The sequence below is a fragment of the Lissotriton vulgaris genome, chromosome 1_2 (assembly GCF_964263255.1).
Source record: "Lissotriton vulgaris chromosome 1_2, aLisVul1.2, whole genome shotgun sequence".
Lineage (NCBI taxonomy): Eukaryota > Metazoa > Chordata > Amphibia > Caudata > Salamandridae > Lissotriton > Lissotriton vulgaris.
In genome coordinates this window covers 328,872,633-328,888,987 of record NC_141686.1, presented here as the reverse complement: position 1 = coordinate 328,888,987, position 16,355 = coordinate 328,872,633, and positions in this window count along the sequence as shown.

Below are 16,355 nucleotides of genomic sequence, written 5' to 3'. Positions count from 1 at the left end.
CCATCCACAACGCAGGACAAAACTGGTCGTCGACGCCAGCCCCGTGGGCCTTGGGGCAGTCCTTCTTCAAGAACATGGCCCGAAGTGTGGAAGCCAGTTGCCTACGCCAGCAAAGCCCTAACCAACACCGAGACCAGATACGCCCAAATCGAGAGAGAGGCATTGGCAATCAAGTGGGTGTGCCAGCATTTTCATTGCGGCCAAGAATTCCATCTTGTGACCGACCACAAGCCGTTGCTCCCGCTGTTTGCTGGTTCATCCCGATTAGCGCCCCCGAGGATTAAACCAAGGGCCGGGCAGCTACAAGGATACAACTTTAAGGTGATTTTCCGCCCCGGGGCGCACAACCCTGCCGACTACCTGTCTGAACAACCGAAATCTCAGACACCAGTTGACCCATCTGCGAATGCCTGCAGCACAGAGGCGTTTGTCCACATGGTGTCGCACCGGGCGTGTCCCAAGGCCATGATGCTCAAATAAATCGGCCAAGCCACCCAAGAAGACCCTACTCCATCCCAAGTTCGTGGAGCCGTGGAGAACAACGGTTGGGCTCATTTCATGGACGGTGCCAACGTCCTCCGGCCGGAGGGCAGCCATGCCCGTTAACAACTGTGGCAGGTTCGAAGCGAACTCAGTGTGGGGGAAGGAGGAGTTATCCTGAGGATGACATCTCACCGTGGTCCCAGAAAGCCTAAAGAGGAGGATCCTCACATTGGCCCATGTTGGGCACCAGGGAATGGCCAAGACCAAGGCAAGGTTGAGGGACAAGGTTTGGTTCCCGGCAATGGATTTTGTTGTGGAGGAGATGGTACGGCGGTGCCATGCCTGCACGATCACAGGAGGAGATCCAGCGCCAGAACCGGTGATCACGGAAGAACCATGCAAGACTCCGTGGACACATCTCAGTGTGGACTTTGGGAGCTTCCCGGATGGTCATCACATGCTGGTCATGGTTGACTCATTCTCGAAGTTTACCTTATCTTAAGTGTAAATAACACTTAACCTTAGCGCACTGTTGCTCAAGCGCAAACGCGCTCCAAATTAAATATACACACTTTTACTTTTTCAAAATTGTTTTTAGTTTTTTTCACAATGGTTTCCAAAAATTACAAATAAACACAACTTGTTATCATTTTATAACAAACACAATATGCAATATTCAAAAAGCATCAAAATCGGTTTCTTTTCATCTCTGTATGCCCAATGCATTTCGAGCTGTAGGCAGCTCTTCGTCGGGGGCCTGTAGATAAACAATGCAGAAAACAATACTATCACTCAAGAGTCTTTGAAGCACAAAAGATGTAGAGAAAAAGTGGAATGGAGCTAAACACTCCCATCAGAGAAAATACCTTCACCATCACCTAAGTGCACGTGTGAAAAAACCACTTACTCCTGTCACGCTCCTCTGGCGCTAAATCATTCTGAAAACACAAAGACCAGACCATGTCCTTTAAACTCAGGTTTCTACCGGAATAACTAAAACAACATCTCAACTCTCAGTGAATCAACCCAATGGACTGGAGCACCTAATTACCTTGTCTTCAATTCCACTAATCAAAATACTGTGTACTCCGTTTTCTAGTTTTCACCTGCAACAATAGCAAAGAACACCATATCTGTAAAACGGGCAACCAAATAACCCTGGCCGGTGTAACTAACACCGCTGTATTAACGCTGCTCTCTCACCTCCTCTCGACACTCCTCTTAATTGAAAACCTCACGCGTTCTCCTCTCGACACAGTGGGTGCGAGACCACAGACCTCGCCGGTACTAAACAGCGTCCAACCCGGTACTCAACTCCAACAACATAAAAGACGGGCTAGTGTCTCAAAATCCACACGCTAATCCGCGCCATCTTGTAATGGTAAAAATAACCCTTCAAAGTGAATGAAAGTCGAAAAATGGGTGATGAATTGTGACTCAAACCATAAAACATTGTGCCTCAAATTGTAAAAGATTACAAACAAATGCAATATAACAACGATGATTACAAGCAGCATACTATGGTACATGGACAAAGTCAAAAGGACATTATAAAAAACATGAGAAATCTATTTTTTCATTGAGTCCTCTAGGTTCTTGTGTCAATAGGAATTTAATCCAGTGAATCTCTCGCTGAAGGAGGGATCTGGTAAGATCAACCCCCTCGTATGGTTTAACTACCTCTAGGATGGAATACCTTATCTGAGCGATGCTGTGGTTATTCTCATTCCAATGTCTGGCTAAATTGCTTTTAGTGTTTTTGTTCCTGATTGTGCTTTTATGTTCTGAAATTCTAGTTTTCAGTTTCCTTTCTGTTTTACCTGTGTAGATTTTGCCACACGGGCATTTGACGTAGTAAATCAAATTTTTTGTGTTACAGTCTCCGTTGTAGTGCAGTTTTATTTCTTTACCAGTTTGCGGATGGTTCAGTATGTTTCCTACAATAACATTGGAGCAGTGTACACAGTTCTGACACTTCTTCATGCCTCTGCTGATTTCTTCAGTTGCCCTGACTGGGGTCATAAGTAACTCTTTCAAATTTTTAGAACGCTTGTAAGCAAAGATGGGTGTATTGTTGAAAATTCCCTGGAAATCAACTTCATTCCTCAAAAGCGTCCAATGTTTGTTTATTATGGTTTTCAGTTTGTTAGATGATGTAGAAAATTTGGATACGAACACCTGTCTATCTTGAAGTTTCTTGGGTTTCTGAGTGAGTAAATTCTCTCTGCTGCACACTTTAATGCGGTCTTCAGCTTTCTTCAATACTTCTTCCGGATATCCTCTATCTTTGTAGCGTTGGTGTTGCAGGTCAAGATTCTTTTTACATTCAACTTCTTCAGAACAGATCCTCTTAATTCTCATGTACTGAGATACCGGGAGGTTATCCTTCAAGTGTTGGGTGTGGAAACTTTGATATAAAAGCGAGTTGTTAACATCGGTTGGTTTTCTGTATATGGTGGTAACAATTTGTTGTGCATCAATTTTGACTAATACATCCAAGAAAGGAAGTTCTCTTTCGCTTATGGCATGCGTGAATTCAATGTGTTCGGAGCATGTGTTTAACCTTTCAATCTCTAATTCCAAGTTTTGTCTGGTTCCAGACCACATCAGAAAAATGTCGTCAATGAATCTCCTATACAGGGTTGCATGGTCATTCCAATTTTTATTATTGTACATAAGATCTGCCTCGAATTTTGCCATAAAGGTATTGGCATATGCCGGGGCCCCGGCAAATCCCATGGATGTTCCATGTTGTTGGAGGAAAAAATCAGAGGACCATTTAAAATAGCTGTGATGTAAACAAAAATGTAATAACTCTAAAATAAACACTTTGTTAGCTCTTACAGCATTCTGTTGTAGCAAAGCCCATTCTACGGCTTCCAGCCCAGCAAGGTGGGGAATTGAAGTGTACAATGACTTGACGTCAATAGTACACAAAAGTATGGGATTAGTTATCTTGACTGTTTTTAGTGTCACAAGAAAATCATTGGTGTCTTTAGTATACGATGACCATCGTTGGACGAATGGTTGTAAAAATGTATCGATGTACTGACCGAGTGGTTCAAAAATGGTGCCACACCCGGTCACTATCGGACGCATGGGGGGTCTAGAAGGTTTTTATGCACCTTGGGGAGCATATAGAGTGATGGTTTCCTGGGATTAGTCACAGTTAGAAATTGTTTAGTAGTGGCAGTTATGTGGCCTTGATCCAGAGCTTTGGTTAGGATTTCGGTGAGAGTTTGTTGCAATTCATCTGTGGGATCTCTGTCCAGTTTCAGATAGGTCATGGTGTCTTCCACATGTTCGTTCACTTTTCTAAGGTACATAGTCTTGTCCATAACTACTATGGCGCCTCCTTTATCAGCTTTCTGTATATGAATATTTGGATTTTCTTGCAGACCTTTTATGATGGACCTGTCGTAAATCGAGATGTTCTTCCTCTTTGACTTTTTCAAATTCATATTCTCCATTTCATTAAGGACAGAATTTTCAAAGGCATCCAAGATCTTATGGCTTACTGGAGCTTGAAATTTAGATTTCGGCTTGAACTCAAGGAGTTCAGGTTCTTCTTTCGCCATTTGTTCCGGTACCACATTAGTGAAGAAATGTCTCAGTTTGAGGACCCTCATGAATTTAAAAAATGCGATCTCATTTTCCAAGTTGTTGGTGTCATATGTTGGAACAAATCCTAGCCCTTTATTCAATATTCTCGTTTCATCCTTTGTCAATTCAATTTGTGAGATGTTTAAAACCAGGTTCACCTCGTGCTTCTTGTTCGGACTCCTTCTCCCTCCTCTCCTTGTTTTGATTGTTTTTTCGGTTGCTTCCCTGGAGGTTGGCTTGTGTCCATTACCTGGGATAAAAAAGGCTGGCTTACGGATGTAGGTTTAGTAGCTTCAGTTGATGTTTGTCCAGTGCTAGTTTCTGCAATTTGGGTTTGAGCTGCCGGTCTGTTTGTACTCAGTTCACTATCAGAAACTAAACTTTCTTCTGAAGTCACAACAGTCTTTTTCTTCTGGAATGTTCTTCGCTGGGCATAAACTTCCGCCCACGTATACACTTCATTTAATTTATAGTCCAGTGTATCACGTTTAAATTTCCTCAGTTTACCCTCTTGTAGCTCCTTTTGGTATCTTTCTAATTTGGTGTTAAGTTCCCCCAGTGATTTATCCCAATCCGTTTTGTCCATCCTTGATTCCAGATTGTGTTTAATTTCGTCGATTTCGTTGGATAATTCATGAATGACTTTTGCCAATTCTTCTATCAGTAACAAAATTAAATCAAGTGAGCACTTATTTAGGATTGAGAACCATTTCTCCATAAACTCCTTATTAAGGTGAAATCTGTGCAACATCGGTTTTATAGACATCCTTAGACCACGTGGGATCCTCTTGACTTTGTGGTACTGTACCAAAGTTGATGCGTGTAACTTCTGGTTTACTTCTCGTTTTGCGAGAAATTCAAGCTGTTTCAGTTGTTGCATAATAGTATTGCCTTGCGCATTTGACGACTTGACTTCCTGAATTAAGGTGTAAATACTGTCTGCTTGTTCTGAAGTATAGGCTAATGTTTTCGCCCTGTTATCTGTCATGCTTAAAATTTGATCATAAGTCATCGAAAAGACCGTCAACAAACAGCTGGCCGCCTTCCTCAAGACGAATGGATCCCTCGACCCATCGCAGTCCGGATTCCGTGCCAACCACAGCACCGAGACCGCCCTCATCGCCGCCACTGACGGCATCCGAGCCCTGATGGACAACGGAGAAACAGCGGCCCTCATCCTCCTAGACCTCTCCGCGGCTTTCGACACGGTCTGCCACCGCACCCTAGTGCAACGCCTCAGCAACGTCGGAATACAGGAAAAGGCACTGGAATGGATCGTCTCCTTCCTCGACGGAAGAACACAAAGAGTCCGCCTACCACCGTACAAGTCAGAGGCCACCGAAGTCATCTGCGGCGTCCCTCAAGGATCCTCGCTGAGCCCTACTCTCTTCAACGTCTACATGAGCCCCCTCGCGGCCATCGCACGCCAACACAACCTCAACATAATCTCCTACGCCGACGACACCCAGCTGATCCTCTCCCTGACCAACGACCCCGCCGCCGCCAGAGCCAACCTGCACGAAGGGATGAAAAAGGTAGCCGAGTGGATGACGACGAGCCGCCTGAAACTGAACTCAGATAAGACGGAGGTCCTCATCCTGGGCTCCTCGCCCTCTGCCTGGGACGACTCCTGGTGGCCCCCCGCCCTGGGCACCGCACCCAAACCGACGGACCACGCACGCAACCTGGGTTTCATCCTGGACTCCTCCCTCTCCATGACCAGGCAAGTCAACGCCGTCTCCTCGTCGTGCTTCAACATCCTGCGCATGCTTCGGAAGATCTTCTGGTGGATCCCCACAGAGACCAGGAAGACCGTCGCCCAGGCCCTCGTCACCAGCCGACTGGACTACGGCAACGCACTCTACGCGGGAACCACCGCCAAGATCCAGAAGAGACTCCAGCGCATCCAGAACGCCTCGGCCAGACTCATCCTCGACATCCCACGACACAGCCACATCTCCGGACACCTAAGAGACCTGCACTGGCTCCCGGTCAGCAAGAGAATCACCTTCCGCCTCCTTACCCACGCACACAAAGCTCTCCACGATCAAGGCCCGAGCTACCTCAACAACCGCGTCAACTTCTAAGCTCCCAAACGCCACCTTCGATCTGCCTGCCAAGCCCTCGCCGCCGTCCCACGCATCCGCAGAGCCACTACAGGAGGAAGGTCCTTCTCCTACCTGGCCGCCAAGACCTGGAACTCCGTCCAGGCCGACCTGCGCCTGACCCAAGACCACCTCTCCTTCAGGAAGAAGCTCAAGACCTGGCTGTTCGAGCAGTAGCGGCACCCCCCCTCCCCCAAGCGCCTTGAGACCCTACGGGTAGGTAGTGCGCTCTATAAATGTCTTTGATTGATTGATTGATTGATTGATTGATTGATTGACCCGCTATCCTAGAGGTAGCATGGACAAAGCAGTCTTAGGCTAAAACTCAAGAGGGCATGTGAAGCCAGCTGTTTTACCAATACAATCCCTTGAATACCAAATGAAAGGACACCTCACAAGGTATATATATAAATTAGATGTATTTATTCTAATCAAATACCCTCTGAACTCTTTATGAGGTCAGAGATCTAAGCACAATATAAGATTTTTAAATAACATACATTAAGTTATGGCCTAGGGGCCACGCAAACCATATGCAAAGAAAGTGGTATAAGTACCACGACAGAAATACAGACAAGGCCTAAGGCCTAGGGAATAGCTGGGGATACACTAGACAACCAGTATTTAGGAAGTAGGAGGCCCACGGGAGGCGTGTGCCATTTCTAAACACATATGCAGGTTTGCATAGACTTTCAATGGGAACGTAAAAAGTGTTAGATTTAGGATACTTCCGGTTCAGCTAGGAGAAAACCCCTCAATACTAGGACACTAGGATAGTCAATACCCATGGGAGCACCGGAGTACTCGTGTTACCTCACCCAGGGAAGCCGGTGCATAGGTGCCAAATCGTGTCGGGTTTCCTCGCTGTTTCCTATGGAGAGCTGCAAAGATGTGCTGCAGGCGACCAGGAGAGAAGTGTCCGGATGGATCCAAGGGTGGATCGGAGCTGTGAAGAACCTGAAAGCAGAGGGGACAAAGTCTGGGTCACTAGCCAGTGACCAGGATGGAACCAGGACGGAACCAGATGATGTTGAGTGCTTCAGGTGAAGATGATGAAGATTGTCTCCGCAGCCACGAGGTCCAGGAGGTGTCGACAATGACCAGGAGCTGGATTCGAGCTATCCCACAAAGGATCTGGATGTCTGTGGCGTTGGAATCCGGATTGGACCCAACAAGCCTTGGCAAACGCAGCCCACGCAGGAAGAGAAGATTCGCTTCAAGTCAGACCAGCAAGGTCTGGGTGCCTCTCTTTTTCAGGGAAGCTGGAGCAAGACTGGAGCAACCAGGCAAGCAAAGATTCAAGATGGCGTCGTCAGAGGGCTCACTAGCCAACAGGCTAGCAACCGGGATGACGCATTGAGCAGGAAAATGCGGAAGGGCCCCATTCAAAACTCGTGAAGTGTGGAGGGCTAATCTTCGGTGCAGATGAATCTCGGGTCTGGGGTTTCTCAGTCCCCAATGCACAACTTTGAGGAGGCCTCAGGAGCTGCACTGTTAGCAAGTAGCCAGTCTCTTGCTTCCACCACGGGTATCAGATTTTCTGTGGATGTGGGTCGAGGTCGGAGAAGTCTGGGAGTCTAGTTCCTGTGAAGCAGAGTCGTCGGGATCCTTCAGGAGTAGCGGCAAAGCAAACCAGCAGCTTAATAGGTGGTGCCTGTTTGCACAGGGTGGTCACTCCTTGACCACAAGGGAGATTCTTCAGTCTTCTATCGTGTAGAACGTCGAAGGTCCAAGAGTACAGCAACAACGTTTCTTCAAGGGGTAATTTAAAGTCTCTAGACTCAGCTCCTACCTATATACTGATTTAGGGGACTGGATTACCTACTAGGTCCCTCCTATGGGTGGGACCAGGGAAGGGGGTGGTTACACCCCTTTCCCTTTGTCCAGTTTCACGCCAGAGCTGGGGTTGGAGTGCCCCAGCAACTGTTTTGAACCGGGCTATGCATGGGACACCTTGTGTGCCCCGGGCAGTGTCTCGTTTCATTCAACCCACCCTGCCCCAATAGACTACGGCCTGTCTGGGGAGGTGTTCGCACCTCCCAAGGCAGGAAATCTATTGTCCAGTCCTCCCTCGGTTGAAGGTCTCCCAGCTGCAGGAGTGATTTATAGGTATATAAGTGTCTATATGTAATGGTAGGTATAGAGATACTATACCTAGGCAAGGGGTGATTCGCACGACCTTGCCCCAGCTTAGTGATCAGCCAGTTGTGTCAATGTGGAAGGCCGGCCAGGGACGGCATAATACATGCTGCAGCCCCTGGTAGGCCTTGGGTGCACCTATGCCCTGGGTACCTAAAGTACACTGTATAGGGACTCATAAGGTGACCCAATATCCAATCAGGCATGTACCTAAAGTACATGGTATTAATTTAGAGAGAGAACAGCTGGGCTGTGGGTCTGATTAGCAGAGTATCAGAGCAAAAATTGGGTGTGACCATAGGAAGCAGACCCTACTATCCAACTCTACCCCCCCCCACCCCCCCTACCAAACGCAGGGACATTAAACTAACCTTGACAAGTTGAGTCTTCATGTTCTAAGTGGAAATATCTGGAGAGTTCATCTGCATTGCCATGGTCAGTTCCAGGTCTATGTTCCACTGTAAAGTCCATCCCCTTGTAGGGAAATGGACCACCTGAGGTGTTTGGGATTTTTACCCTTCATCTGATTAAGCCAAAGGAGGGGCTTATGGTCGGTCTGAATCTTGAAGTGAGTTCCAAACAAGTATGGCCTCAACTTCTTCAGGGCCCAAACCACAGCAAAGGCCTCCCTCTCAATATCTAACCAACGTTTCTCTCTAGGGGTCAGCCTTCTGCTTATAAAAGCAATGGGCTGGTCTTGACCATCTATATTCAGTTGTGAAAGTACATCTACCACACCCAACTCAGAAGCATCTGTTTGGACTATGAACTCTTTGGAGTAATCTGGACTTTTCAGAATTGGTGCAGTGCACATGGCCTGCTTCAGGTCATCAAATGCCTTTTGAAGGCTAACTGTCCAGTGAACTTTTTTTGGCATCTTCTTTGAGGTCAAGTTATTAAGTGGTGTCACAATGGACCCATAATTCTTAACAAACTTCCTGTAGTAAGAGACAAGCCCAAAAAAGCTCTGACCTGTGTCTGGGTGGTTGGAGGAGTCCAGTCCTTGATGGTCTGGATCTTGCTCTCCAGTGGTTGAACCTGACCCCACCTAAAAGGTGGCCCAGGTACACAACCTTGCTCAGCCCTATCTGGCATTTAGTAGCCTTGATAGTGAGTCCTGCCTTTTGCAGGGCCTCTAAAACATTCCTTAGGTGGACCAGGTGATCCTCCAAGGTGGGGCTCAAGACAGCAATATCATTAATATAAGCTGCACAATAATCATCCAGTCCTGTGAGAACTTGATTCACCAACCTTCGGAAAGTGGCAGGTGCATTTTTCAAACCAAAGGGCATTACCACAAATTGATAATGACCTCCTGGGGTAGAAAATGCAGTTTTGGCTTTTGCATCATCAGCTAGTCTGATCTGCCAGTAGCCTGCTGTCAGGTCAAATGTGCTGAGAAACTTGGCAGAAGCCAATCTGTCAATGAGCTCATCTTATTATTATTATTAGATAGGTTTTATATAGCGCCCGGTTACCCTGGAGCATCCCTGCGCTTTTGCCACCAACCAGCATCAGAAATAGCAGAAACAAAGAAGAATTAACAGAAGAGGAGGGTCTTAAGTTGTTTACGGAAGCGCAAGAGACACGGTTCCGGGAGCAAACCTATGGGGAGAGCGTTCCAGAGGGTGGAAACATTAACTGAAAATCTCCTTCCTCCTGAGCGGGCCTTTTTTACCCTAGGGATGACAGACAGGTGTTGACAGTCTGAGCGTAAAGTTCTGCTCGCTTTGTACGGGGTCACCATCTTCTGAAGGATGGGAGGGCCTTTGCCTTGCAAGATTTTGTGTGCAAGGCATAGGGATTTAAATTTCACTCTTTCCCGTATTGGCAGCCAGTAAAGTGCCCTCAGTGCTGGTTTAGCGGAGCAGGACATGGGGATGTTATAGAGTGTTCGTGCTGCCGCGTTTTGAACTTGTGGGAGTCTGTTCAGAGTGCTCTCAGGAGCCCCAAGGTAGATCACATTGTTAAAATCCAGCCTGGACATAATCAGACCCTGGATCAGGAGCTTTCTCGATGTGAAAGGGATGAGGGGCAGTATCTTGCGTACTGATCTGAGGAGACCAAAGCAGACACCCGCCAGTTTGGATGCCTGGGTTCTGAGGGAGAGATCTCGTTCCATTCAGATGCCCAGGCTCTTGATCTCATCCTTAGGTTCAGGAAGACACCCTAGACAACTGGGCGAGGCTAAGCTGGGAAAGGAGGGATTTTTAGGTCCCATCACCATGATCTCAGTTTTGGACCCATTCAGTTTGAGTGCTGAGTCCCCCATCCAGGAGTGGACCTGTGAGAGGCAGGCATGGAGTGTCTGGGAGTTCTCCAAGGATTGGGAGAGGGCGAACACCAATTGGGTGTTGTCGGCGTAGCTCACGATCTTGATGTTGAATGGAGCCACCACCTCCTCCAAGGGGGCCACATACACATTAAATAGTGTAGGACTCAGAGAGGAGCCCTGAGGCACACCACAATGGAGGTGGGTGGATGCCGACCGTGCGCCCCCTTCCCATACCTGGAAAGATCTTTCACTAAGGAATGACCTAAGCCAGTTTAGCGCTATCCCTCTCACTCCGGCGTCCGATAGTCTCTGGAGTAGCACTTGGTGATTCACAGTGTCGAACGCTGCACTCAGGTCCAGGAGGATCACTGCCTCTGATCCCCCTGAGTCAAGAATGCAGCGTGCCTCCTCCATGACTGCCAGCAAGGCGGTGTCAGTGCCTTGGCCCGGGCGGAAGCCTGTTTGGGAGCATTTTAGCACACCATTGGTCTCCACAAAGTTGGATAGCCTAGCGTTGACCAGTTTTTCTGCGATTTTACTCAGCCCTGGGAGGAGCGAAATGGGCCCAGAGAGGGTTTTTTCAGAAGGGCTTTCACTATTGCGCTCTTCCAGTTAGGTGGAACAATGCCAATGCCTAACGAGGCATTAATAACTTCAGTAATAGGCTCCACAATGCAGGGGGCAACCTGTTTAAGAATTCTCATAGGGGCAACATCACGGGGGAGCCACTCTTAATTGAACATAGGGCTTTAAGGACTTCATCCCTGTTGACTGGTCCAAACGATTCCAGAGTTATCTGGGGGCACCCCTCCTCCTTCCATCGCTCGGGTCCAATCTTTTCTATTTTTGTGTTAAAATATTCCGCCAGAATATTACATTTGTTATGTTATGTTATGTTAAATAATTTATACCGCGCACGTACACCGAGACGGTTTCTTGGCGCTCATAACAAACATAGCTATCCAGGGCAGAGGAGTTACTCAAAGGCCGCCTTGAAAAGGTGAGTTTTCAGAGTTTTGCGGAACAACTCATATGAGGAGCAAAAGCGAAAGGGAGAAGGGAGGGAGTTCCAAAAGGAGGGACCTAGAAAAGAGAAGCATAAACCACCGTGTTTTTTACGGCGAAAAGATGGAGTGCAAAGAAGATTGTCAGCAGAGGAACGTAAATTGCGGGTAGGAAGGTAACGCTTAAGCTTGGAGGAGATGAACTCAGGAGCCTGGTTGTGCAAGGATTTGAATAAGGTGCAGCCGAGCTTGAAGGAGCACCGTTTAGCCACTGGGAGCCAATGCAGACTCTTCAAGAGTGGGGAAACGTGCTGGTGTTTGGGTTGATGGTACACCAGGCGGGCAGCCTGGTTCTGGATCAGTTGAAGTTTATGGAGCTGATAGACACGTACAAGATGTTGGCAAAGTCAACCCTGGAGATGACCAAAGCCAATATAGCTAGAGTGAGTGCTTCTCTGGTTAGAAATCTGCAGATCTTGCGGATTCTGCGTAGCTGGAAAAAGCAGGACGATGTTACTGCTGAGATCTGAGGTTTCATAAAGAGATCCTCAGAGATGATCACTCCTAGGCTTTTCACAGAGCTGACCGGGCTAGGGGGGAGACCCAAAGAGGGGGGCCAGTAGTTACCATCCCAAGGATTGGTAGGACCGCCCACCAGTACAAGTTCCGTTTTAGACAGATTCAACTTGAGCTGGCTGTGCGCCATCCAATCAGAGATGAGTAACATAGTAGTTTGGAAGTTGAGGCGGGAGGAAAGTGTAGTGTCCAATGGGAAAATCAGTTGTAGATCATCGGCGTAGTTGTATATTGTGGCGGAGGAATGATGAAGGGAAGCCATGAGTGGTTGCATGTATAGATTGAAAAGGAGGGGGGAGAGGGCAGAACCCTGGGGGACACCTCAAGTGAGGGGGAGAAAAGAAGCAGAAAAGGAGGAGAGGTGGACTGCCTGGGAGCGGCCTTGCAAGAAGGATCGAACCCAGTCAAGGGCAGTGCCCCGAATGCCGGCGTTGCTGACACGGTCGATCAAGATAGTATGATCGACCGTGTCAAAAGCCGCCGACAGGTTTAGCAGTACGAGGGCTTGGGGGATGTTGTTATCGGCCCCTGTTCTAAGTGTGTCCATCACAGCAGCAATCACCATCTCTGTAGAGTGCAGGGGACGAAAGCCCGCCTGCTGGGGATCAAGGAACAGAGAAGTCTCAATGAAAGTGCTCAAGCACTTAGTGACGTAGGTCTCTAAGATCTTTCCCAGAAAAGGGAGGAGAGAGATAGGTCTATAATTGCTCAGCACTAGGGGGTCTGCGCTGGGCTTGTTCAAGATGGGTAACACTACCGCCTGCTTGAAGGCATCTGGGACAACACCTGATGTTAAAGAGGAGTTGAGAAGGGCTAGAGCAGGGTCGGGGCAGTGCGTGAAAATTTCTTTAAAAATATGTGGGGGGCAGCAGTCCTTCGGGGACCCGGAGCTTACTTTCTGGAGAAGACTGTGGAATTCGGTGATGGAGATGGGAGGGAAAGTTAGGAATTTCTGAGGATTTTCAAGTGGGAGGGGAAATGATTTGGAAGGGGAAGGTGGAGAGATGTTGTTTTTGATTATGGAGATCTTGTCCTGAAAGAAGGCATTGAGCTCATCGCACAGGGCCTCAGTGGGAACGGGTGGGAGAGTGACACGATCGGGAAGGGAAAGCTCATTGACAATCGAGAAGATATCTTTGGCTTTTGAGGCCGACTCCAGGATTTTGCAAGAAAAATAAGAGGTCTTGGCCTCTAGGATGGAAGATTTATATTTGCTGAGTAAGCTTGTAAATTCAGTCTTAAGTGCTGGGTCATACTTATGACGCCAGCGCCGTTCGGCCTGGCGAAGAGCTAATTTGTCTCATTTCAGCTGGTCAGTATACCAACGCTGAGCGTCATGGGGGCGAGAAACTTTGATGGACTTTAGAGGGGCTACAGTGTCGGCAGCTGCCTTCAGCCAGTGCTCGAGAGTGGAGGCTTGGAAAGAGACAGATTCTGAGGCTGGTGGAACTGAGGCTGCTAAAAGGGAATGAAATGTTGACATATTGACATTCTTCCAATTGCGAGCTATGATGCTAGGGGGGCGCGGGGGGCGAGGAAAGCTAGGAAGGTCAATGGAAAAAGAGACAAAATAGTGGTCTGACCAGGTACAAGGGGTGATCACGGGAGGCGAAGGATCGAGGTTAGCCGTCCAGACCTGGTCAAGTATATGACCCTTACAGTGGGTAGGAGCAGAGATCAGTTGGTGACAGTTCAAGCTAGTAAGAGTGTCTGAAAACAGCTTAGAAAGTCGGCATTCTTGGGAGTCGGTAGGCCAGTAATTGAAATCACCTAAGAAAAGAATTCTGGAGTGATTTATAAGAAGCTGGGAAAGAAGTTCCCCGACTGATTGAGCAAAAGACGGCATGTAGATGGGAGGCCGTAACATGAGAATACAGGTAAGGGAGGTGGTGGTTGAACGAAGCTGGATCACAAGGGTTTGAGAGTTGGAGATGGGAGTGCAGTTTAGGATAGAGAAAACGTGTTCTTTGCGAATGATAGCTGCTACTCCGCCGCCAGCTTGTCCCCCGGGGCGGTTAACATGTAAAATATAATAACCAATGGGGAGGGCGGCTAGGATATCGGGTACAGAATCTTCAGTCAACCAAGATTCAGATAGAAAGAGAATATCTACCTTAGTGTCCTCTAGTAGGCTGTAGATCTCTAGTTGGTGTTTGACCAAGGAGCGCGTATTCAGGTAAAGGATGGTAAGAGTGCAGATGGCAGGTATAGGTGGGGGGGGGGTTGACGGGAACAGGTCCGGGCGGGGGAGGGGTAGCCGTGCAGGGAATGGTACTAATGCCGCATTCCTGGGCCCGCCTGAAGGCCTCGAGTGGCAGGGGGGCTGAGTGTTGAAGGGAGTATAAGTCAGCAGGCGAGTACCGGAGCGAAAGGGCAGGGTTAGAGGCCGCAGGTCACGATCGGCCGCGGACGGGCGCAGACGGGCAGGACTTTGGCTTGACTTCGGCGCGAAGTCGGCGCTCCCGCTGCGCTCGTCCGCTGCGCTTCCGCCATGCCGTCATTTCATATGATAAGGGCGTGAAACCACTATACCGCTAACCTGCGCTGGGTGCGTCAGGGCGGAAGTGGGGAAGAGAAATGCGGGCTATGGCGCTCTAGCGTACGACCCTCCGCACAAACGGCACTCAGCCGGGGCGGACCGGGGTCAGGAGCGAGGGAAACAGGTGAGAATACCAACAGAGAGCAACAACAAAAGCCAGTTGCCGTTATAACAGTGACAATTATAATTAAAACATGTACAGCGGTAAATGCGGAGGAGCCGCGGTAAAAAGCTATTTAGTCAGCTAATTAATTCACAAAGCGTAAATAACACATAGGCAGCCTGGATCGCCGCGTCTGTCAACTGTGACCCGCGTTGACTTCCCAGATATACTCTATGGTCAATAACCACTATACCGCTAACCTGCGCTGGGTGCGTCAGGGCGGAAGTGGGGAAGAGAAATGCGGGCTCTGGCGCTCTAGCGTGCGACCCTCCGCTATTTAGTCAGCTAATTAATTCACAAAGCGTAAATAACACATAGGCAGGCTGGATCGCCGCGTCTGTCTCCAGGTTCTCCGTAGGGGCAGAGGGTGTAGGAACTTTCAAGATTTCTTTAACCATAGAGAAAGGTTTCTCTAGAGGAGTTAGAGGCATTGTTAATTCTCTCCTCGAAAGTTTTAGCCAGCCGGATGGCGGTTTTGTACCTCCTCATTGCTGTTCGATATTCCATTTTACTGGCTTCCTCCCAGTTCTTCCTCCAGGAGCGCTCTAATTTTTTGCATGTCCTCCGCATAGCCCTTAGCTCAGATGTATACCATGGAGCGGTGTGAAGTCTTTTCTCCCTTATGCCTGTCGATCTTATAGGAAGGACAGCGTCTAAAGTGTTGGAGATCCACCTGCAGAGGTCTGCGTCTGCTGAGATAGGATCATGTGAAAGGGGAGGACATGAGGCTTCTAGGCTGCAAGTGAAATTTTCCACTGATAGCCTGGCCCATGGTCTGTCCGGTGCACCAACATTGGAGGGAGGGCTGCTTTCACGTTTCGTTTCCCAGGTGAAAGGGATCAGAAAATGATCCGTCCATGGCAAAGGGATAGGGGGGACTGCTTTCATGGTGGAAATATTTGCAAAGATAGGATCTAGCAGGTGGCCTTTATTGTGAGTGGGATCTAGGTTTATAAGGTCTATTCCATAAGTTTTAAGGTCACACAGGAGGGCAGTCACCAGCCGCTCTTCCTGGTCGTCGAAATGGAGATTGAAGTCTCCCAGGGCGACAAAATTTGTCGCTGAGGCAGCACCAACCATTACCATTTCCATAAGAGAGCTGATAAAGTTATCCATCTTTCCTGGAGGGCGATAGACTAACAGGCCAGACAAGGTGACGGTGGGTGAGACTTGGAAAGAGAACTTACAGCTCTCACAGTCTTCCACTTCGCCTTTCTGAATTCTGCAGGTCAGTGAGTTCTTATACAGAATGGCTACGCCTCAACCTCGACCAAGTGGCCGATCCTGTGAGAGAATGAGAAAGCCAGGGGGGAGGGAGATAACCATATCTGCTTCAATACCCTGTGTAAGTCATGTTTCTGTTAGAAACAGGATGTCTAACTCCTGTTCCCGGATGAGGAGATTGACCTCAAGCGAGTGTCTAGGGAGAGATCTGCAGTTCAGCAGTCCGTGTGTTTTCCAGGTGCTA